Raw genomic sequence first — 26,058 nt, 5'->3', positions numbered from 1 at the left:
AAAGAAATTATTTAAGGAAAATAGTCCAAAATGTTAATCCTAAAGTTTTATGTACTTAAGAAGATTTAAGATGATAGAGTTTTCATTTGAATCAGTTTTTCAGCCTAAATTTCAGTCTCTTACAATAAGAATAAGTCATCAGGATATGTGATTATAAGCTTTGCCTCCCATAGCTACTCAGATTGTTTCATTTGAAAAAAGGTGACAAAAAATCCATCAAGGTCAACCAATCATATTTTTTGTGCTATTTACTTTCTTCAGCAGATCATTAAATTCTTTCAATCATAAACAAATTTTGGAATGTTTCTGATCTGTTTTATGTGCCCTTGCTTTGGGATTCTGTTGTTTAGTTGCGAAGTTGTGTCCAACTCGTTGCAACCCAATGGACTGTAGCCCCCCAGGCTCCTCTGTCTGTGAGATTTCCCAGGCAAGAATTCTGGAGTGGATTGCCGTTTCCTCCTCCAGGGGATCTTCCCATACCAGGGGTTGAAACTGCATCTCCTGCATTGCAGGCAGAATCTTTACCACTGATCCACCAGAGAGAGAAGTCCATTTAATATATATGTGTGTATATGTCAATTCTAACATCCCAATATAGCTTTCCCCACCTCCATGCCATTTCCCCCCTGGTAACCATAGGTTTGTTTTCTACATTTTCTATTTCTGTTTTGTAAATAAGTTCATTTGTACCATTTTGTAGATTCCACATGTAAGCAATACCGTTATGATATGTGACTCTGTCTGACTTACTTGGCTCAGTAGGGGCCATCCATGTTGCTACAAATGGCATTGCTTTGTTCTTTTTTTGTGACTGAGTAACATTCCGTTGTACATATGTACCACATCTTTATCCACTTATCTGTTGATGGATGTTTAGGCTGCTTCCATGTTTCAGCAATTGTAAATAATGCTGCAGTGAACACTGGGGGTGCATGTATCTTTTCAAATTACAGTTTCCTAAGGCTATATACCCAGGAATGGGATTGCTGGGTCATATGCTAATTCTATATTTAGTTTTTTAAGAAATTTCAGCCATGTTCTCTATAATGGTTGTACCAATTTACATTCCCATCAACAGTGTAGGAGAATTCCCTTTTCTCCACACCCTCTCCAGCATTTATTGTTTCTTGAGTTTTTAGACAATAACCAATGGCCGGTGTGAGGTGATATCTCATTGTAGTTTTGATTTGCATTTTTTTAATAATTAGTGACATTGAGCATCTTTTCATGTGCTTTTTGGTCCTCCATGGCTCAGGCAGTAAAGCATCTGCCTCCAATGCAGGAGACCTGGGTTCAATCCCTGGGGTGGGAAGATCCCTTAGAGAAGGAAATGGCAACCCATTCCAGTACTCTTGCCTGAAAAATCCCATGGAGGGAAGAGCCTGGTAGGCTACAGTCCATGAGGTCTCAAAGAGTTGGACATGACTGAGCAACTTCACTTTCTTTCTTTATGTCTTCTTTGTAGAACTGCCTATTTTAGATCTTCTGCCCATTTTTTTATTGTTTTTTCTTTTTATTTTCATTGAGCTGCACAAGCAGTTTTTATATTTTGGAGATTAATTTCTTGTCAGTTGCTTTGTTTGAAAATATTTTCTCCCATTCTGTGGTTGTCTTTTCTTTTTGCTATGGTTTTCCACTCCCTCTATTTATTTTTTCCTTGAAAATAGATTTAATCATATTTAAATTAGAAATGTTCATGTTTTTCTCCCAAATCCCTTCCAAACAAAAGTCTCCTTTTTTCCCCCAAGTGTGTTGTTTAATTTTTTAATAAGAATTGTATATGTATATATACATATACATATGTATATGTGTATATACACACACACACACATATATATATATAAAATTTGCAGAGTGATGTTTTAATATGCAGTGTTTAGAAAGTTTGTAATTAAGTTCTTTCTCTGTTTTTCTGAGATACATGTAAATCTTTTAAAACTAAATAAACCTTTCTCCAGCTTTATTGCCAGGGTCCAGCCCAGGCTGATCCAGGGTATTCGAAGGAGAGATGGCATCAGTGACCTATTTATTTAAATATTCATCAAAGATATAAAGAGTAATAGAATGAGGATAGCTCAGTGAGGAAATTCAGTGGAGAAAAGAGGCTGAAATAAGGATAGCTCAGTGAGGAAATTCAGTGGAGAAAAAGGCTGAATAATTCAGCCAGAAGGTGAGAGAAAGAACGACATGGGGAGACCAAGTTTCGGTGAACAAGGCTCGCACTTTATTTTCCAAAGTAGTTTTTATACCTTAAGTTGTGCGTAGAGGATAATGGGGGAAGGGGTGGAGTCATGCAAGGACAGCAGTTCCTGATCCTAATTGAAGCCAGGCTTTCAAACTTATCATATGCAAAAGTTTAGGTGATTTAGTTCATCTTCTGGCCAGGAGGCCTGTTAACATTTTAAGAAACTTATTTTTCTCTAAAGGTGATTGGTCAGGAGCCACCCTCCAAAAGCATTAGATAAAGTTGCATTCCTATAGGGCAAAGGTGTGGTGGGCTCAATCAAGAAAAGAATTAACTCAAGGGTCCAAGGTTACAAACATTGAGGCTACTACTTATATTTCTATACACCCATTATATCAATCAATACACTGCCAAGGACACAGTAGGTAAGGGATATGGAGACTTAGCAGCAAACATTGGCCCAATAAGTGAAAAACCCTTCACCAATACAATTGCTAATCAATCTTTTAACTACTCAAAGGAATCTGTGTTTAGACAGTTTAGAACATCTCCTGCCTCTCACAGTTGGGAGGCTCTGAACAATCACATGTGGCCGGAAAAACCTATTCAGGCAGGCTAGAGGATTTCCAAAGGAGTTTGTAGGTTGAAACGCTGTCACACCCAGGAATTATTAACTGGAGCTGTAAGCTAACTCTTTTTTCAGAGAGAGGTAGTGGGGGACAGCCCCCCGTAAAGTCAGAGGTGTAGGTGAAAACACAAAGCAGAAAGTAGGCAGACTCTGGTTTTGGGGGTAGATGCGCGAGAATTTCCAGGGGGACTCCTGAGGCTCAATCCCGCCTTTGTGTATGCCGAGCCTCCTTCCTCATGACCTCTGCCATGGGCGGAGTTCCTTACACTGGCTCCTGGCAGTGATAGACTTCCAGTTGAGCTATTCCAGATCCTGAAACATTATGCTGTGAAAGTGCTGCACTCAATATGCAATATGCAATATGCACTCAATATGTAATATGCCGGCTCCCTGCACTTTATGGTCCAGGAACGTTTTTTTCAAGGACCTGAAAACTCTCTCTTTGAAACATAATCATCAAGATGATTATGTTTATTTATCATCTTCTATCTTCCAGTTTCTGAGGAAGAGTAAGAACCTAACCTGAGCCATCCAATGCCTTGCTCCAAGCTGCAAAACCACCTTTTCTCATAAAGATATTAGAAATTTACATTCCTTTGGATTAAGTCAACTAGTTAACACAGATGGTCACCCCAAGTAGTAAATAAAATTAAGATGGATTATACGACACATGGTGCTGTCAAGTCCACTTACTTGAGAACCAATTATTGTTTATTTTGAGAATATTCATGTAAATGGGTTGTATCTGCTTGGCTATATAAAAATATGAAATTTCTGTTTTTTTAACATCTTAGCAGATTTCCTGGTTCAAAGGTTATTTAATAATAAAGTTGTTTCCTTTCTCTTCTGCCTTTAGGAGAAGTTTTCCGGCTTAGAAAGAAATTTTGTTTTTATTATATTTCTCCAACATATGCAGGACTTAAATTTAGGTAGTAAAGAGTTAAATAATGACTTAATCAATCACAATGCTCACATCAGTCTGTGCTTATTATATACATGAGTTTCTGCTTCCAAAAATTGTCTAACATTACTCCCTTCCCTTGTACCTGAATATTTAATGACCAGCCAGCTGCAGCTTTGCCAAAGAAAACGTAGCAAGTTGATCCATGGAGCATATAGTTGTTATTTATGTGTGCTAATCTAATATTACAGGTATACCAGCTGCCATGTCATTGCCAAGATTCTAAATTTGAAACTAAGAATTCTGCAGTGAGGTTCATGAAGATCTTAGTGCCATGACAGATGCTTATGAAAGGTTAAGCTCCATCTTCAACCAACTCATGTCATGAGAACTTAACTTAACTTTATCCCTGTAGACTGGAACTTTTGTCCTGGACTGGAGCATAGCGCCTGAGATCTTGAAATCTGTAGACTGACTAACTTGAGGTTTCCTGCTTGCTGGCCCAGACCTTGGAATATTACCCATCCATTCATCCTCCTTTGCCTCTGGCTACCACTGGTCAGACCACAGAACATTTCATCCTGAACTGTCCCTGAAAAGAGGTGAGAGAGTGAATCCCTGCCTGTTTCAGACAATAGCCAAGATTCTGGAAGCAATTGAGAAGGGTGGTAGGCAAAGAGAGATGCCACGTGGGAGACAACAAGGAAGGAAACATAAAGAAATTCTTGTAACCATGCTGCTAATACAGTATTATGTTAGGCAGGTAATTCTGAAGTATGTCTGTGTGAGCATGTGTGTGTGTACTTACATATTTCAATTTGTTTACCTATAATTATATTACTTTAAGCCAACAAAGTTCAGTTATTTATTATAACTATAGTTTGTTTATGACTTTATGAAACAATATATACTATCTTTTTGTTTTCAAAGAAAACTTGTACCTTTTACATGTCTAAGCTGTCCAGACACCAGTTAGTCAGCACAAAAAAGAAGAGAGCTCTGGACAGGGCAGCATTTATAATTTCATTGTTGATATAAGCCCTATTTATAACTGAAGGCTTTCTCCTTTACTTCCTGTTAGAGTACTTATTCTTGCCTGGCTCTTCTGTTCATTAAGCGCTTAACTCATGAACAGTTAGGATCCTACTTTCTCTTCAGATGTAACTGATGACAAATACACATTAGTTTGTCTCTTGAACCCAGGCTATACTTCTTAGATACAGCTTTGTTTTCTGGCCCCTCAGAGTAGCCATCTTTCCTTATCCAGACTCCACTAAAAGATAATTTGTAATATTTTATATGAATTGAATTATTCTAAATTGTCCAAAGTTTGGTTCTTAGGTATTCTAACAATTCTTCCACCACAGACTCCAAATTTATTTATAATATCTGTAGATTGCATTTGGAAATATTGATTATGGAGAGCAAACAAGAGTGTATTCTGGGACTACATAGAATGAATGCAGTTTTTTGATGTTCATTTAGTCTCTTAATCTGTTATGGCATGTATTCATCATTAACAAAAAAGAGCCACATAACCAATAGAAGCCTTGGAAAATCTAGAATAAAATATTAGTCCTAAATTACAAATTAGAGATCAGAAGAGGGAAAGGTCAACATCTAAGAAGTGTGTGTTATTAAAGAGTCATATTACAATTTTCACACTGCGAAAGCAGCAAACAGGTAAAATCAAAAGGGTTGGTGCAGTCTGTTGGATCACTTGCCTAGATAATTAATGGTCAGAAAAGGAGGATTAGAACAGTTCAAGGGGTATGTGAGGGGACAGAGAATGAATAAGAAATATTTCCATTTCTTTTCAAGGCAAAGGCACCATTAACTTGACAAATGGCTAGTTCATGGTTGTGCTGTTGATCACATACATTTATAGTGTCAGAAAGATGTGGTGTGACAATGAGAAATAGGGTGGTTTGAAACTATGGTTAGCAAAGCAAAGATGAAAATAAATGAAAAATAGCCTTAAAAGTTTCCAGGATAATGGGGAAAAAACCCATGAACATTTGCCATCTCCTGAAACACCCTACCCTATGAATATCAAAATCAAAATAATTAAATTTATCTAAAAATCCCATCAGTACCCAAAGGCATTCATTTCTATGGGAAACTTCTAGGACTTTATATCCTTTGAAAAGATTATCCCAAGTGCTTTTGATAAATACTTTCCCAGACCTAAAATATATTCTAAAATATGTTTCCTTGCACTAGAGATTGGGAAGAATAATATAGGAGACAGAGAAGATTGGAAGATCTCAGAAAGAAGAAAATTGAAAAAATGTCAGGGAACGTGCCAAGATCTGAGATAGAAATAATGTTTTGATGTAAGCAGATGGACCATGCATAATCTTGTAGCAAGTTTCCATGTCATTAGCATGAATCTAAAGTAGCAAAAAGAGAGCAAAGTTATCCTATGTGAAACATTGGGTACCTTACAGCTGGATGGAAACTGAGTCATCCACAACTGACTACTCAGTCTTTGCTGAAGAGACCCAAGGTCTATGATGTTGGTTGTATCCATTTTTGATGTGGACTTATAATCACCAGAAGCTAGAGTCTAGCCTGGAGACCTCCTAGCAATGATTTAATGCTTGACTATACCCTGAGACGTTGTCTAGTTGCCATCTAACTTAAGCTATGTGGATACCCAGAAGCCATACATACAATGTCCAGTGATACCCTCAAGCTCAGGAAGAGATGTACACCATCCTTCCTGGAGGAGGATAAAGATGAAGGAGTACTTGCTTTTGGGGAAAGACAGAAAAAGTATCTCACTTATATATTTTTTTAATTGAATCAAACATGTGGTAGGCGCTCCATACATTTCATTCAATGTATGTTATTTATCATTTGGGAAAAACAATTTAAAAATAACTCCTTAAGGTATTATAATAGAGAAACACATAAACAAGTTGCATTCATAATCAACACTCTGGTGCTCAAAATATATTGGTGCTCAAAATGTATTTCTTAAAATGTCATTTTGAAACAGGATTGTTTCTGGCTTGCTGTTTAGCATATTATGTATCTAATTTGTAAAAATTCATTTACTTGGGCTTGGTTAATATTTGCATTATAATTCTAGAAAACACTGTCTATATCAATTATTTCTTTGTATATGCTTTAGTCTCTTTTCATTTTTATGAATGTAATAGTGATTTAATTGCCATATCTGTCACCCCACTTCTACCCCAGCATTGATTCAAATGATCCATCTGGCTATCAGGAGCCCACTTTATCTTATATCTATCCAAACGTTTCTTCCTAAAGTTGCATTCTTAACTGAAGAGACAACCTTTTTCTTTCACTAAACTCTAATATTTATTATATCTCTGGTCTTAGAGAATGAATTAATAGAATGTACAAGATGGGGAGAGAGATAAGTGAATTTATTTTTATGCAGTTAAAAATATATAATCTAATGTAAATTTTTTACTCTGATATACTATACAAAAGAAGATTCTCAGGAATTTAAGAGGACATAATGCTGGACTTTCCATCTAGTGGTGATGGTCTTCATTAAAGGCTTCTCTGAGAAATGATATCTTTGATGATATTGAAAGGGTGAAAAGGAGTCTATAGACCAGAGAAGGAGATGGGAATCACAGGACAGAAAAGACCATTTCAGGACAAAGACTTTGTTAGACTCTAGTGTGATTTTCTACTAATAAAGGGGAGAATTTCTGTACTGCTAATTCATTTATCATATGCTAGACACTTTATAAGATGCTGGGAATAGAGTGGTGGGTAAATAGTTATTTACTTGACTGTTTTTCCATGCAATCATTTATTTATTTAACTTGTAGTCTAATGGGGTAGAGAATAATTAACAAGATTATTACAAAATAAGTATAAATTTCATGCTGTAACAAGATGCTCTATAATATATAATATGAGAAAATCTTCCCTGAAAATAATATTCTTAAGCTGAGAGCTAAAAGGTCAATAGATATCAAATAGGAAAAGATAGGAGAGAATTAATTTTCAACATGAAACAACAGGAGGCCAGTGTTGTCAGAGAAGACAGTATCAGAGGAAGTACCTTAAAAGATGAAGATAGAGAAATAGGCAGAGGCTAAGTTGAACAGGGCCTGTTGGAGGAAAGAAGGAAAAAAAGTGCCCTCTAAACTGAGAGGGCATCTTTTTTTAATATCTTGCATTTATTTAGTATCTTATAGTTTACAATGCATTTTCACATTCACCATCTAATGTAAATGAGGAGACAAATTCTATGGAACAGCTAATGGCTTATTCCATCACAGCCATCATTTCAAGTGGAAAGAAAGCAGTAGCTTTTATGTTTACATTATTTATTTACTTTGGTGAGGTGTAGTTGATTTACAATTACAGCATAGTAATTCATAATTTTTAAAGGTTATACTTCATTTATGGTTATTATAAAATAATGGCTATACAATTGTATACAATTATATACAATACAATTCGTTGTATTGTACAATATATCCTCGTAGCCTATTTATTTTATGAACAGTAGTTTGTCCTTCTTAATCCTCTACCTCTCTCTTGCCCCCCTCCCTTAACTCTCCCCACTGGTAACTACTAATTTGTTTTTCTTTACCTCTGTGAATCTGTTTCTTTTTTTTTTTATTCAGTAGTTTTTTTCTAGATTCCACACATAAATGATACCATACAGTATTTGTCTTCCTCAGTCTGATTTATTTCACCTAGCAAAATACCCTCCAAGGCATCTTGAGACTGAAAAATAAGGCAGAGAGCTCTATATAATCAATGGATCAGTTTTTTATAGAGAAACTTACTCAAAGGGTAGGATTCAAATAGGGAAGACAACCATCCAGAAGCGTTGACACTTGCACTCTGTACTACCGAGGGGCCATAGGGACAGTTTTATAGTTAACCAAGGGTATAAGGGTGGGTGCTTGAAAACAGACACACATTCCTAAGTTAACTGGGTAACTGGTCTTGTGGGCCCTGGAAATATATAAGGAAAGGTTTTCATCACTGGGGGATAACAGAACACAGAGGCTAGTTTGTCCTAATGATTATTAAGCAATCTCTGTTACAAACCTACGGCAAATACACCTAGACAGTGTATTAAAAAGCAGAGACAAAGGTCCATATAGTCAACGATATGGTTTTTCCAGTAGTCATGTATGCATGTGAGAGTTGGACCAGAAAGAAGGCTGAACACCGAAGAACTCATGCTTTTGAACTGTGGTGCTTAGGGAAGACTCCTGAGAATCCTTTGGACAACAAGGAGATCAAGCCAGTCAACCCTAAAGGAAATCAACCCTGAATATTCATTGGAAGGACTGATGCTGAAGCTGAAACTCCAATACTTTGGCCACCTGATGTAAAGAGCTGCCTCATTGGAAAACACCCTGATGCTGGGAAAGATTGAGGGCATGAGAAGAAGGGGATGACAGAGGATGAGATGGTTAGATAGCATCACCTACTCAATGGACATGAGTTTGAGCAAATTCCAGGAGGGACAGGGAATCCTGGTGTACTGCAGTCCATGGTGTCCAACTGAACAACAGCAATGATTAATTACAAAGCCTTTGATGACAGGGAAGTAATTCACTGAACAGTACAGTCCTGGTTAATGTCAGCAAAAGGACAGGACAAACCGTAAGGAACCAAGATGGTGTCAGTTTTACTAACAATCATACAGGGCCTTCCAAGGGGAATGTGTTAATTTGAGTCCTCCAAGAAGCAAATGCCAAGACAGGATTTTATTAGGGGAAATAACATGTAAAAGGAAATAGGAAATAATCAGGGAAAACTGGTAGGACATTCAGACCATGATGTTAATTGGGTGCTAGCATCGAAAGACTGATGTTCAGTCTAAGGGAGTTTCAGTAAAGCTTTCAGTGATACCTTGCACTAAAGTCTGTGGACAAAGACCTCCATGTCTCCTAGGAAGGAATCTGCCATAGTAACTGGTAAAGAGCAGCCCATGGGCATCATGGCCTTGCAGTAAGACCAAAAATGGATTTCAAAACCCTGTGGCTTTATATTTTGCTGATTGCATCTTAGAGTCCACATAACACATTCTTCTGAGTTTACAATATCTGTAAACTGGTAGTTATATCTAATGACCAGATTGGATTCAAGTATAATTTCGTTGTCAGGATAGCTTTGCTTTTAATTTTTCTTATGATGCCTTTTTTTGATATAAGGACATTTAATGTTTTGCTGTATTCAAATCTGTCAACACTTTCTTTTCTATTCCCTTCCTTGTTTGCAATGTTTAATCTGTGTCTGTGCCACTCTGTGTAGTAGTATATGGACTTTAGACTGCCTGAATTAAATTCCTGTCTGTGTCATTATATGATGCTAGACAAGTTTCTTAATACATTCAATATTTATTGAGCTCTTACAGTGTATTAGGCACTAAGGTAAGCTTTCTTTCTTTCTTTTTTTTTTTTTTGTCTCATTGCTTTTGTTTTATCTTGTTTTGTTTTAGTTTTGGTATTTCTTTTACATGTTTGTATCACAGTGTCTGAGATGTAGGAGATACTCATTTGTTTTACAAACATTTACTTAACACTGACTATAGACCAAGTATGGTAATACAAAGATGAATAAGATTTGATTCTTCCATATGAACTCCTCTTTGACTAGTTGGGAAGACAGATTGTAGCACATAAGGGATTTGATTTTTCTCCCTATAATAACACAGCCTACTAGATAGGAAGCAAAGATTTATTTCAAAAAAGCATATGTGTATTGTTTCAATTACCTTAATATTTTAAAACTAAAGTAATATCATTTTTGCTTCTTTAATAGTTGAATACAAATAGTTGAAAGCATGATTTTCCATAACAAAAACTATATAATCACTTAGCAATTGACAAGCAAGGTCCTTCACTGAAAATTCAATACCTGCCTCAGATCTCTCTGCAACAATTGACAGGTGCTAGATTAGTATTAGCTTAAAGTGCTCTGGGTGCAGTAGACCTGGCTCTCTTGGAAGAGGTCACCATTAACCTCAACATAGACCTGCCAGAAATTACACAGGACTGGGAAAACAGACTCTTGGAGGGCACAAAAAAAAAACCTTGTGTGCACCAGGACCCAAGAAAAAGGAGCAGTGACCTGACAAGAGACTGACACGGACTTCCCCATGAAGGTCCAGGAGTCTCCAGTGGAGGTGGGCGTTGGCAGTAGCCTGCTGCAGTACTGGGGGCACTGAGTGTAGCAGTGCCTGCAAGGGACCTTTTGAAGGAAGTTGCCATTATCTTCATTACCTCCACCATAGTTTGGCCTCAGGTCAAATAACAGAGAGGGAACACAGCCCTACCCATCAGCAGAAAATTAGATTAAAGATTTACTGAGCATGGCCCCTCCCATCAGAACAAGACCTAGTTTCCTGGCTCAGTCAGTCTCTCCCATAAGAAAGCTTCCATAAGCTGCTTATCCTTCTCCATCAGAGGGCAGACAGAGTGAAAACCACAATCACAAAAAAGTAACCAAACTGATCACATGGACCACATCCTTGTCTAACTCAATGAAACTATGAACCATGCCATCTAGGGCCACCCAAGACGGACGGGTCATGGTAGAGAGTTCTGACAAAATGTGGTCCACTGGAGAAAGAATGGCAAACCACTTCAGTATTCTTGCCTTGAGAGCCACATGAACAGTATGAAAAGGAAAAAAGATAGGACACTGAAAGTTGAACTCCCAGGTCAGTAGGTGCCCAACATGTTACTGGAGATTAGTGGAGAACTAACTCCAGAAAGAATGAAGAGATGGAGCCAAAGCAAAAGCAACACCCAGTTGTGGATGTGACTATTGATGGAAGTAAAGTCTGATGCTGTAAAGAGCTATATTGCATAGGAACCTGGAATGTTAGGTCCATGAATCAAGGCAAATTGGAAGTGGTCAAACAGGAGATGGCAAGAGTGAACGTTGACATTTTAGGAATCAGAGAACTAAAATGGACTGGAATGGGTGAATTTAGCTTGATGACCATTATATCTACTACTGTGGGCAAGAATTCCTTAGAAGAAATGGAGTAGCCATCATAGTCAAAAGAGTCTGAAATGCAGTACTTGGATGCGATCTCAAAAATGACAGAATGGTCTCTGTTCATTTCCAAGGCAAACCATTTAATATCACAGTAATCCAAGTCTATGCCCTGATCAGTAATGCTTAAGAAGCTGAAGTTGAATGATTCTATGAAGAGCGTTAGACCTTTGAGAACTAAAAAGATGTCCTTTTCATTATAGGGGACTGGAATGCAAAAGTAGGAAGTCACGAAATACTTGGAGTAACAGGCAAAAACAGGAGGCAGTGATGAAGACCAACTCCAAGAAAAAGAAAGGCAAAATGGTTTTCTGAGGAGGCCTTACAAATAGCTGAGAAAAGAAGAGAAGTGAAAGACAAAGGAGAAAAGGAAAGATATACGCATTTGAATGCAGAGTTCCAAAGAATAGCAAGGAGAGATAAGAAAGCTTTCCTTAGTGATCAATGCAAAGAAATAGAGGAAAACAATAGAATGGGAAAGACTAGAGATCTCTTCAAGAAAATTAGAGATACCAAGGGACTATTTCATGCAAAGACGGACATAATAAAGGACAGAAATGATATGGACCAACAGAAGCAGAAGATATTAAGAAGAGGTGGCAAGAATACACAAAGAACTATTAAAAAAAAAAAAAAAAAAGGATCTTCATGACCCAGATAATCATGATGGTGTGATCACTCACCTAGAGCCAGACATCCTGGAAAGCAAAGTCAAATAGGCCTTAGGAAGCATCACTTCAAACAAAGCTAGTGGAGGTGATGGAATTCCAACTGAGGTATTTGATGTCCTAAAAGATGATGCTGTAAAAGTGCTGCATTAATATGCCAGCAAATTTGGAAAACTCAGCAGTGGCCACAGGACTGGAAAAGGTCAGTTTTCATTCCCATCCTGAAGAAAGTCAATGCCAAAGAATGCTCAAACTACCACACAATGGCACTCATCTCACACGCTAGTAAAGTAATACTCAAAATTCTCCAAACCAGGTTTCAACAGTACATGAACCATGAACTTCCAGATATCAATCTGGACTTAGAAAAGGCAGAGATCAAATTGCCAATATCCGTTTAATCATTGAAAAAGCAAGAGAGTTCCAGAAAAACCTCAACTTCGGCTTTATTGACTATGCCAAATCCTATGACTGTGTAGATCACAACAAACTGTGTAAAATTCTTAAAGAGAGAAAATTCTTAAAGACCAGACCACCTGACCTGCCTCCTGAGAAATATGTATGCAGGTCAAGATGTAACAGTTAGAACCGGACATAGAACGACAGATTGGTTCCACACTGGGGAAAGAGTACATCAAGGCTGTATATATTGTCACCCTGCTTATTTAACTTATATGCAGAGTACATCATGAGAAATGCTGGACTGGATGAAGCACAAGCTGGAATCAAGATTGCTGGGAGAAATTCAATAACCTCAGATACACAGATGACACTACCCTTACAGCAGAAAGTGAAGAAGAACTAAAGATTCTCTTGATGAAGATGAAAGAGAAGAACGAAAGCGTTGACTTAAAACTCAAGATTCAGAAAACTAAGTTCTTGGCATCTGGTCCCATCACTTCATGGCAAATAGATGGGGAAACAATGGAAACAGTATGAGACTTTATATTTTTGTGCTCCAAAATCACTGCATATGGTGACTACAGCCATGAAATTAAAAGATTCTTGCTCTTTGGAAGAAAATTTATGACCCACCTAGACAGCATATTAAAAACCAGAGACATTACTTTGCCAACAAAGTCCATCTTGTCAAAGCTATCATTTTTCCAGTAGTCATGTATGGATGTGAGAGTTGGACTATATAGAAAGCTGAGCACCCAAAGAATTGATGCTTTTGAAATGTGGTGTTGGAGAAGACTCTTGAGAGTCCCTTGGACTGCAGGGAGATCCAACTAGTCCATCTAAAGGAAATCAGTCCTGAATATTCATTGGAAGGACTGATGCTGAAACTGAAACTCCAATACTTTGGCCACCTGATGCGAAGAACTGACTCATTTGAAAAGATTCTGATGTTGGCAAAGATTGAAGGCAGGAGGAGAAGGGGACAACAGAGGATGAGATGGTTGGATGGCATCACTGGACTCAAAGGACATGAGTTTGAGTAAACTCCGGGAGTTGGTTTTGGACAGGGGTGTCTAGTGTGCTGCAGTTCATGTGGTCGCAAAGAGTCAGACACAACTGAGTGATTGAACTGAACTGAACTGATATACATATATATATATATAGCCATTAAAATAATTTGCATTCTGTGTCTGCACAGAATCAAAAAATGATCTATATATAATATTTGATTATTTATATTTGGTCTGCAGGAAATGTATCAAATGTCTTCACTGGTGGCACAGTGGTAAAGAACCCTCCTGCCAATGCAGTAAACACAGGAGACATGGTTTCAATCCCTGGGTTGGGAAGAATTCCTGGAGAAAGAAATAGCAACCCATTCCAGTATTCTTGCCTGGAAAATTGCATGGACATAGGAGCCTGGTGGGCTACGTCTACAGGGTCACAAAGAATCAGACATGACTGAACATGCATACATTACCTAAATGTATCAAATATCTGACCAGCACACTTTCAGTTGTCCTTTCCATACCTGTGGCAGAAGTTGCAATTCAAGAGTTACTGTCTTTCTCTCTATTCTTTTTGTTTTTGGACACAAAATACTTTTCAGTACATTCTTCCAGGTACTATTATCAATCAATTCACATTGGTACATGAAACCTATTTGCTTCCCACAATCTCCATAGTATAAAATATCTTTTAAAAATACAATGTAAATGGCATAATCAATTATTTTAAGCAAACTCTCTTAAATATGTACCTGCCTAATAAGTATATTAAACTTTAATATATAACTTTTATTGACAATTTACTGCATATTAGATACTGTATAAGTACTTTCCATATATTAACTTGTTTTAATTTTATAATACTGTATAGTATCATTGTCATATTGATTTTACAGAAAGGAAGCTGAAGCACAGATGATTAAGTAACATGTATAGGGTCCCACATCTAGTAAATGGGACACCTGGGATTCACCTCTGGCTCCTGAGCCTATAGAGTTAACCACCATGAACTGAAACTGAATCTGTGTCAAGATATGCCTGAAAGTTGTTTTATCCACAAAATAAAAAGAAAATTAACAATCAAATTCTAATTGTGCTAAGGCATTAGAAAATACTAACATTTTCAGGACTTCATATTTATTGCCAAATTCAGTTCAGTCACTCAGTTGTGTCCCACTCTTTGTGACCCCATGGACTGCAGTACACCAGGCCTCCCTGTCCATCACCAACTCCTGGAGTTTACTCAAACTCATGTCCATTGAGTTGGTGATGCCATCCAACCATCTCATCCTCTCTCTTCCCCTTCTCCTCCCACCTTCAATCTTTCCCAGCAACAGGGTCTTTTCAAATTAGTCAGTTCTTTGCATCAGGTTGCCAAAGTATTGGAGTTTCAGCTTCAGCATCAGTCCTTCCAATGGATATTTAGGACTTATTTCCTTTAGGATGAATTGATCGGATCTCCTTGCTGTCCAAGGGACTCTCAAGAGTCTTCTCCAATACCATACCACAGTTCAAAAGTATCAATTTATTGCCAAACCAGTTATGAAATACATTATTTTAATTGACAGTGATGTGTGTATGCATATATGTGGTGTGCTCAGTCACTCAGTCCTGTCCAACTCTGCAACCCCATGGACTGTAGTCCACCAGGTTCCTATGTCCATGGGGATTCTCCAGACAAGAATACTGGAGTGGGTTGCCATGCCCTCCTCCAGGGAATCTTCCCAACCCAGGGATTGAAACATGGATCTCCTGCATTGTAGGTGATTTTTTACCATCTGAGCCACCAGGGAAGCCCCCGTGTGTGTGTATGAGTGTGTGTGTGTGTGTGTGTGTGTGTGTGTAAGGAACCATTATGGTAAGTTAGACCACAAGGTAAAACATGCAGATGTACTTATTATATTAACACATACTTTTGGAGTACACTATGCTGTACTGAAAGTATTACATGACAAAATTAGGAAACATGGGTGCCAGTGTTTGCGTTGTTCTTTACCTCTTCATGCCTCAATGAAGAACATCAGTGGCATTCAGGGAAATAAATACATGTACTCATTGCTATTAGCACTGTCAATTACAATAATATACTTGTAAACTGGATTGGCAATAAATAGTCTCAAAAATGTTAGTATTTTTGACCCACTAATCCCAATCTGGGAAAACTTCCAAAAAAATAAGTAAAAAAAAAAAAAAAGAACAACTGATACTTACATATCAAGATTACCTTAGTAAGTTAAAGTAATAAACAACTAATATGTCCCAAATTGAGATGATGCGGAATGAACTATTTTAAATTTATTACCATGTTCATTATCATAGAATTAAATATTAGTAATAGTATAGAATAATAGGTGTCAGGAATGAAAAATAACTGCCAAAGTAAGTTTAATGCCTTTAAATTAAAAAATCAATTGTAGTTGAAATGAAAATTATCGTAATGAACTGATATGGCATTATGTCAATAAATCAGTGAGAAAGGAGAGTCTACCATGTATGTGTAAGTGGGTACATAGGTCAGAGATTTCCGGGGAATAGAGTTGGCTCAAGTAGGATTTCAATAGAATTGTTTAACTAAAGGAATTTTTCCAGAGAAAATTTTAAATGGTTGTCTTAATGCCAGAAATCCTAATAATGTAAAGATATTGACTTGTGGTCAAAGAATCCACTTAGAATGAACATTCCACAACTTTATGTCACAACCTACTATGGTAGTTATTTTACACATCAGAATGAACAGTTGACTTTGCAGAGTGACAAAGGGGGAAAGTTGAGTCATTTCAAGTAGAGTGATAATGTGCATGTCACAGTCCTATTATCATGCATAAAATATCCAGGAAAAAAGAAAATCTCTAAGATACTCTATTAACACTGGGGACTGCTGCTGCTGCTGCTAAGTCGCTTCAGTCGTGTCCAACTCTGTGCGACCCCATAGACGGCAGCCCACTAGGCACCCCTGTCCCTGGGATTCTCTAGGCAAGAACACTGGAGTGGGTTGCCATTTCCTTCTCCAGTGCATGAAAGTGAAAAGTGAAAGTGAAGTTGCTCAGTCGTACCCGACTCTTAGCGACTCCATGGACTGCAGCCCACCAGGCTCCTCCGTCCATGGGATTTTCCAGGCAAGAGTATTGGAGTGGGTCGCCACTGCCTGGGGACTAGTGCCTCTTAATTCTTGCAAACCAAAAATAGGGAAATTTGTAACTTTATTGTATCTACTGAACATTTACTATATGCTAAACACTCAGACTCTTCCCAAGTATTATCTCAATTAATCTTTATAACAGCCTTACTCCTTTTTTTATGAATAACCACAAGAAAATCAATATTATTGTTATATTATGTTCTGTGCTGTGCTTAGTCACTCAGTCATGTCCCACTCTTTGTGACCCCATGAACTGTAGCCCACCAGGCTACAGTGGGCAGGGATTTGGAATTTCTGACCAGTGTTTGACCCCTCCAATGGGCATTCTTTGCTCCATAGATGCCCACTGGGTTATGCTACCTATTGCCTATTCAGAAACAAATCATTTCCCCTCTCCCCCTAAAACTTAGTCCAGGAATTAGAGAAGGCACTTCTCTAAAGGATGTCTTATATTCTTATGTTTAGTAAACTAATTTTAAACATTTCATAGTATTAGGACTCTTTCTGCACCTGTAGTCCTTTTACTATCTTTAATTCAAAGTGTTTTGATAATAAAACCACTTCAAATGCTTGGGAAAAAATAATAAGCATCACTAAAGAACTTCCCTGATGGCTCAGATGGTAAAGAATCCACCTGCATTGCAGCAGAACCAGGTTCAATCCCTGATTCCTGAAGATCCCCTAGATAAGGAAATGGCAACCCACTCCAATATTCCTACCTGGCAAATCCCCTGGACAGAGGAGCCTGGCAGGTTACAGTCCATGGGGTCACAAAGAGTCAGACATAACTGAAGGACTTTCACTTGACTGCTACTCAAAGAACATAAAAGCATCTTCATCTACACCATACTCTATTCCTAGTCCATCTTCCTGGAAGTACTCACTTTTCAATATTTAAGACAATATCTAGGTATTCTCTCCTGTTTGAAACAATTTCATGTACTTGCACAACCTCTTATATTCCTTCCCAATTCTTCTCCAATTAAAAATAATAATTTTTTTGTGTGAGTGTCTGTCCTATCAGAAATTTAACTTGAAATTATATACTTAAGCTTAAATGATTGACTTTACAAGATGAGGGACTTATAGGATGAGAAGTGCATTTTCATTTTCACTTCTTTTTACTTCTAGTGACCCTTTCCTTTGTCAATTTTCTGTCAGACAATTGTCATTATTTCTAACATTTTCATAATGCCTTTTATGAACATGAAAAATGTAAATCGTTGTAGAACCAAATAATATTACTACCTTACAGAAAGAGAAATGTAATTATAATTTACATATCTTGTCAGCTGAAGAATAATCAAAATGAATAAATTCTATATTGACATATTTCATCAATTATTCACAATGGTACCACATTTTAGTTTCCATTCTGTATAGATTTCTGTCTTCTCTGTACTTTCTACTTATTTTTCTTTTTGCCATTATTGATAGGTGATATATATATATATATATATTATCTATACAATATCATTAAGATTTTCCAAGTTCTTATTTATATATTATAAATTTTGTGTGTCTGCTGCTGCTGCTGCTAAGTCGCTTCAGTCATGTCCAACTCTGTGTGACCCCACAGACGGCAGCCCACCAGGCTCCCCTGTCCCTGGGATTCTCCAGGCAAGAACACTGGAGTGGGTTGCCATTTCCTTCTCCAATGCATGAAAGTGAAAAGTGAAAGTGAAGTCGCTCAGTCGTGTCTGACTCTTAGCAACCCATGGACTGCAGCCTACCAGGCTCCTCCGACCATGGGATTTTCCAGGCAAGAGTACTGGAGTGGTTCGCCAACTTTTTTACTTCCTGTTCAAATTTAAACCATTTGTTTTCTTTGCCTATATACATATATAACTATATACAACTGACTGTTTATTGCATTCCTGGTTTAGCTTCATTGTTGGTGGATTTCCATGTCTTTTTCTCTTTTAGATCATTTTTCTATTCTGCTGAAGATTGTCCTAAATGAATTTTAGGGGCAGAGAAGATAAATTTCTAAACCTTTGCATGTCTGAAATGATCTCTTTAATTTGTCTTCACATTTATTTGACAGTTTGGTGAGGTATAGAATTAAGGGGAAAATTCATTTGATTTTGAAAATTTGAAGACATTTTCCCCAGCTACGTCATCTTCTTATATCCAAAGTTGTTGATGAGAAGTCAGGTGCCTTCCATGATGAATGTTCCTTTTTATCAGTTTTCTGCTAGATGAAACTTTTTATTCATTTTCTTGCATATATCTTTAAAAATTTTTAACTAAAAATATTTCATTGAAATATAGTTGATTTACAGTGCTATGTTAGTTTCAGGTATACAACAAAGTGATTCAGTTATTCGTATGTGTGCGTGCATGCTAAGTTGCTTCAGTCTTGTCAGACTCTGTGTGACCCTATGGACTATAACCCATCAGGGTCCTCTGTTCATAGGATTCTCCAGGCAAGAATACTGGAGTGTGTTGCCATACCCTCCTCCAGGGGATCCTCCTGACCCGGGGATCGAACTCACATCTCTTCAGTCTCATGCAGTGGCAGGTGGGTTCTTTACTACTAGTGCCACCTGGGAAGCCCAGCTATACATATACATGTATACATTTTTTTCAGATTCTTTTCCCAAATCGGTTATTACATAATATTGAGAGAGCTCACTGTACTATACAGTAGGTCCTTTTTGCTATGTCTTTTATAAATAGTAATGCATATATGGAGAAGGCAATGGCACCCCACTGCAGTACTCTTGCCTGGAAAATCCCATGGACGGAGGAGCCTGGTAGGCTCTAGTCCATGGGGTCGCTAAGAGTCGGGCACGACTGAGCGACTTCACTTTCACTTTTCACTTTCATGCATTGGAGAAGGAAATGGCAACCCACTCCAGTATTCTTGCCTGGAGAATCCCAGGGACAGAGGAGCCTAGTGGGCTGCTGTCTATGGGGTTGCACAGAGTCAGATACGACTGAAGCGGCTTAGCAGCAGCAGAAGCAGCAGCAGCAGTGAGTATATGTTAATCCCAAGCTCCTAATTTATCCCTCCCCTACCATATTTCCCCTCTGGTAACCATAAATTTGTTTTCTAAATCTGTTTAGAAATCTGTTTTCTAAATTTGTTTCTGTTTTGTGAATAAATTCATTTATATCATTTTTAATTAGATTCCACACATGAGTGATTTTATATGACATTGTCTTTGTCTGTCTTACTTCATTTAGTGCATAATAGATGAATTTTTGGATTGTTGTGATGGACTAGCCTGATCATTGCCCCAGTCAACAGTGCACTTTAAGCCTCTCCACTGCTTATCCTGAAATAGCCTGTTTGTCTCCATCACTGCCTCTCCCAACGTGTATTCAGAGTTAGAGTCTTCTTCATACATATGTATATGTTGCAGCCCAATCTCCATTTTCTAGAAATTCATAAAAATGTGTTTTATACATAGAAATTTGTCTTTAAGTTGTATATATATATTAAAACCTCTTTTACAGTCATTCCAATAGGAATGACTTGGGAGGTGGGAAAAAATGTGGGTTCTGTCACTGGAACAGGAAATACCTCATTGCTAATGTCCACAGATCCACAATAAATGAGCCTGCTTCCTCAAACCAAATGGACACAATGATTAGTTGTGGTTAACAGAATGGGTAGACTAAATAAGGAATATAAAATTATCATGGGTGGTCCTCTCATTTAACAGACAGCAGTGGAAAGGTAAACATGTCTGTAAAATCTGATTTGATATAAAGCTTCAAGGCTTTTGGAGAAGGGCATGGCAACCCACTCCAGTATTCTTGCCTGGAGAATTTCATGGACAGAGAAGCCTGACGGGGTACAGTCTGTGGAGTTGCAAAGAGCTGGACATAACTGAGCAACGAGCATGCACACGCACACACCACCCCCCAAGGATTTTATTCAGCTGAAGAGAAAGCAAACTCACCTTCACAATCACCATTCCTTTACTGTAATTTTTTTATACTTGTATTAATTAAAGTATTTTTTTTTTTTGACTGAAAGGAACAGAATTCAATCCTGATTTGCCTACTCAAAGACATGGAATTTTTAAATGAGATTTTTCAGTGTCAGTAAATCTAAAAGAAGATGGAATAGACAACAAGGAAATGGCAGAAGTCAGGGAAGCTCTAGGAACTGAAACAGTCAGTATTCATGAACCCTTTTTTTAGGGCAGGAAATCAGCAGCTTAATTGATTCCCATTCATTATATCCATTCCAAATTCTTGGTAGAGAGCTACTGATAGGCTAAATATTTGTTAGAAATCTGCCCCTAAGTCAGTTAGGGGTAGAGTTACATAATATAAACAGAGTCAAAAACCAGCCCTTACAGAATGCTACTCATCTGAAGCATTAGCAAAATGTCTATGCTTTGTGTGGTGATTATGCCTCTTACTTTGCTCAAACAGCATTTAGGGTGTAGTATCACAGTGAAGCTCATTAGCCACTGAGCTCAAAGATGAAAACATCCTTAGAATAAACTTCCTGGCTGCTATCACTACATAGGAAATTCAGGAGCTCATGTTGGAAACAAAATCCTTCTTTCTATATATTTTTCATAGTTTCAGATGCAGAAGGTATTTTTATATTGTAATATTTACATACATTTATACCTCTTCCAAACAAATAAGCAAACAAAACCCAACAAAAATGACAGGGGAAGATACAGTTAGTCAAACAATGAAAGCAAACAATAAATGATCAAACCTAAGGAGGCATTTCGTGAATATGTCAGTTGGCTCTAAGAAGTACCCTAGTATAGCTTTACTCTTGTGAGTTAATATACAATCCTAAATTGAGACTGTACCATCCATGTTTAAAATCATAGAAATATGTAAGTCATAAAGATGACATAGAAAATTGTGTCATTTTATAGATAAGAAAACAGTCTCAGAAAAAAGAATTGTATGCTAAGACTAAAGAGTTGTTATTGTAAGAGGAAGACTCCAATTCAGACCTCTCACCCTAAATTCAGGGCTCTTTGAACTAGTTTCTAGTATGGTATTACAGTATTACAAGAGGATTCTATTCTGTCTGCTGTTGGAATCTTTTGGTAATAATTGGGGTTATTCTACTGGGAAAAAATCCTGCTGCATTCTATAAAAGAATAAGTTTTCTCCAAATCTATTCTCTATTTTATTTTTAGGATGAGTCTTTGCCTAGAAAAGTTGAAATTGTCAGTAATATCATTTTGATTAGTTTCATACTTGTAGTTGAGGGCATTTTATATAGTTAAGTGTTATGACTAAGCTTATTGCCCTGAGATTTTAATTAGTAATTAAACATTATTTTTTCTCAAGCCTTCTGATCAAGTTTCACTTGATCAAGTGCCTTTATTAATTTCTTTATTAAATCTCTAATCCAAATGCTTATTTAAGCAGAAAATAGGATCTTACTATTTTTCAGTATGAAGATAGAAATCTAGATATGTTTTCTACTTTTGAGAAATTCATAGGAGAGATAACAGAGAGAGATACAATAAAATAGTTATGATGCAATGTAATAGGTGATACAGAGAAAAATCAATGTTATAAAAGAACACAATATTTTTCACAGGGAATGTGTATGTGTGAAAAGTTATAGCTCCTTTCCTTATGGATTTCACAATTAGAGACCTTCAGTATTATTCTCTATCCAACAAGGCCTTATTGTGAACAAGATTTTCATAACCATATTTTTTTAGAAATGGGGATAATGTTACCTAGTTATTTTTGGTAACTATTAAGTAAGAAATCAGTAAATAATACTATCCTCATTTTTAAAATAAGAAAATTGATACTCAAAAGCTTAAAACTACAGGATCTTAAAAAAATTTTTAACTCCAAAAATTCTACCAGAGTTCCATATCCTTTAATTAGTATTTATTATGCACTCAGTAAATATTGCTTGAATGTTAGATGGTTGAGAAGTGGAATATGGAGGATAGTGACATCTGAATGGTAGATAACAAGATAATGATGTGTGGTGGATGGTATCGATTAAAATAAGTGAAAGGGAAAATAACACGTGTCACCAACAGAACATTGCCAGACTCCTGACACACAGGAAATGTTTATAAAACATTTTCCTAAACGGAATTAAAAATTTGGATTTCATACTGACAAATATTAGTATTATTTGGGATACAACTTTTTAAGGCCTAATTGACTCCAGTTAAATTCAACAGTAGAAATAATAGTACCATGAATCTTCAAACTGGCAATTGAATCAATTTGTATTTATATCTACATTAGGAAGCCATAACTCATTCTCATTGGATGCCAGTTAATGAGATGTTATGTCTTAGTGAGCTTCTCCATATAAACTGTGTTTTTAATCTAACTTAAATGAGAAAGCCAATTTCCCATGCCTCCCTGGGATTTTGCCTAGTGACAAATTCCTTTAAAACCCCAAGTTCCTTTGCTGCATTGCTTTAATGATGTTCTTTTATTAAAATGCTCATGAAAATTTTTAAAAATAAGACATATTTATACTTATAAAAACATGTAAAAAAGATAAACATATGTAAGTCCAATGTGCAGTATATTTGTCTGTCTCTCCCTCTATCATCACAATTTGCTGAGCAGTTTGAAGAAAATTTGTTATCTGCAGTGCACCCTGCAGAGACTTAACATCATCCTGCTGTTTCTTCAATAGTAAACAGTAAACTCTACTTGGATTTCCCAAACAATTATAAGATAATTAAGCTTAGCACTTTAAGGATGAGTTCAGGACTAGAACTGACCTCTTCTTGACTAAATAGTGCTCTGAGGGCAAAACAATTATAGAAGATCGTTTCAACCCTCTCCCTCCTGCCCCCCGCCACACACACACAAACACAGAGTAATCTGAGTCCTTTGTAATAAGTAGTGCCATTTTTTGTTTCATGGATTTAAATGTTTTGTAGATCAAAAACCTTTCTGATTACAAATGGGAAGAACTAGAAATAGATTCCTTGAGCCATGGTGACACACATGAAACCGCTCACTGAGTAAAATCAGAACAATAGAAGCCAGCAGAAACTTATCAAAATGTACTCACCTGAAGAACATACAAGAAACAAATAGTAGGGAAAAGAAAAAAGTCTCTAGAGACCCTCCAGTCATTCCATCTCTTAGTTTCTTCTGCTTCCTCGGCTCTGTGTTTTGGTGAACAGGAAGTAGATGGAAGAACTTGCCCTCATACGCCTCTTCTAAAAGAGGCAAAAATCACATACTCTGGATAGACGTGCATACAGGACATACGAGACTTCTAAAAGGGAGACTGTTGGGAATTCCCTGGCTGTCCACTGGTTAGGACGCTGAGCTTTCACTGCTTCTCATGCAGGTTTGGTTCCTGATCAGGGAGCTAAGATCCCTCAAGCCATGTGGTACAACCCAGAAAAAAATAAAAGGGTAACTATTTTTAATCTCTCCTTACTTGCCTACCCTTGGTGTTAGCTAGACCTTATACAATATAAACTCAAAACTGAATTTTATCTCTCAACCTGTTTATATATATGTAAAATGAGGCAAGTATCCTTCTCATAGGAATTTGTAAGAATTAAACAGTATATGTATGTAAAAGTGTTTATTGAATTTCTGAGGATAAAGTATTTGAAATGTGTTGAATGAATCAGTTCTATCATTAAATTTTTAAAAATATCTGTGAGAGTTAGGATTAAGACATGGCACACGTGGTCCTTGTATATCCTGGTACTAAATCTAGGTTTTGACTCCAAGATAAGTTTAAAGTCATTGAAGAGTTTTAAGTGAGGAAGAGAGATAAGATAATTTGACTTACATTTTTAAAAGATCACCTTGATGGATCTGTGGGAAACTCCTTGAATAATAGCAGGAAATTGACAGGAAACAATTGATGAGGCTTTTGCAACTGTCAGATGAGAAATGATAATGATTTAGGCCAACTGATATTGGAGTAGATCAAGTGAAGTTTAAACAAGAATACTTAGTTACAGATTGGGTGGAAGTTTTTGGAAAGATGCTGGGTAACAGGAAACAATTTAGAATGAAATTCAAACTTTGCTGTTAGCAACTGGGAGGACATAGAAATGTCCTTTTAAAGCATGAAGAAAAAATAGATTGTGTAAGAAATGTGCTGGCACATTTCATTAAAATTTTGGAAACACAATTTAGATCACTTTCTCATATCATACAGTCAAAGAGCTTCCCGAGATATTATTGCACTGACTGAGGAAAGCCTGAGAACCAAATTTAATAGAATAAAGTACAGATAAAAATGTATCTTATTTTTGTTTGAGGGATTTCTAATCTCAGAAAAAGTAAAAGAATAAATAAATTGGGAAGATGGAAACATTTGAATACAAATATCTGAAAACTTTTCAATACCAAAATAAATGGTGAATAATATAAAATGGGTTTTCCTGGTGACTGAGATGGTGAAGAGTCAGCCTTCAATGCAGGAGACCTGAGTTCGATACCTGGGTCAGGAAGATCCCCTGGAGAGGGGAATGGCACCCCACTCCAGTATTCTTGCCTAGAGAATTCCATGGACAGAGGAGCCTGGTGGGCTACAGTCCATGGGGTCACAAAGAGTCAGACATGACTGAGCGACTAACAAACACAAACACACAAATATATAATAATAATATAATTAGCTTAAAAATACAAATGACGGGAGGGAAAAATTAGCAATATAATTCTTGAGAGAGGATTGCTATTTCATATTTATAAAGGATAAATTGGAAGGGTAAAGCAGATAATTTTAATAAAGCTAAAGAGTAAGTATACAGGAGGCAAGAGCTAACACAAAGCTTTTTATATAATAGTTACAAATGAATATTGGAAGCCTGAAACTGGAGTGATCTGAGCAAGAAGAGACACATTAAAATGTATAAATTTTATCAAAAGGTCAGTGGAATAATAATCAAAGATGCTCATATGACTAAGAAAAATCTTGGCTACAAAGCAGGGAGTGGTTTTGTGTGGTCAAGACCAGAAACAAAAAAATTTGGTTAGAATCATACAGGAACCAAATTCTTTTCTTTTCTTTTTTTTTTTTTGATTTTTTTTTTAAATTTTATTTTATTTTTAAACTTTACATAATTGTATTAGTTTTGCCAAATATCAAAATGAATCCGCCACAGGTATACATGTGTTCCCCATCCTGAACCCTCCT

The 26,058-nt window shown here is 36.8% G+C and overlaps 1 long non-coding RNA gene across 1 annotated transcript in view; it reads right to left on the bottom strand.

Moving 5' to 3' along the window:
* LOC129651711 (uncharacterized) overlaps positions 1 to 24,188 on the bottom strand; it is a 33,560-nt gene extending 9,372 nt beyond the window's left edge. Inside the window, exon 1 of the long non-coding RNA XR_008714286.1 lies at positions 23,962 to 24,188. This is a non-coding gene — a long non-coding RNA (uncharacterized LOC129651711). The remainder of the gene's footprint in view (positions 1 to 23,961) is intronic.
* Between the last annotated feature and the right edge of the window lie 1,870 nt (positions 24,189 to 26,058).

The sequence above is a fragment of the Bubalus kerabau genome, chromosome 4, assembly GCF_029407905.1.
Source record: "Bubalus kerabau isolate K-KA32 ecotype Philippines breed swamp buffalo chromosome 4, PCC_UOA_SB_1v2, whole genome shotgun sequence".
Lineage (NCBI taxonomy): Eukaryota > Metazoa > Chordata > Mammalia > Artiodactyla > Bovidae > Bubalus > Bubalus kerabau.
Note: the sequence above shows the minus strand (reverse complement) of the source record. Positions and strands in the feature narration are given on the sequence as shown.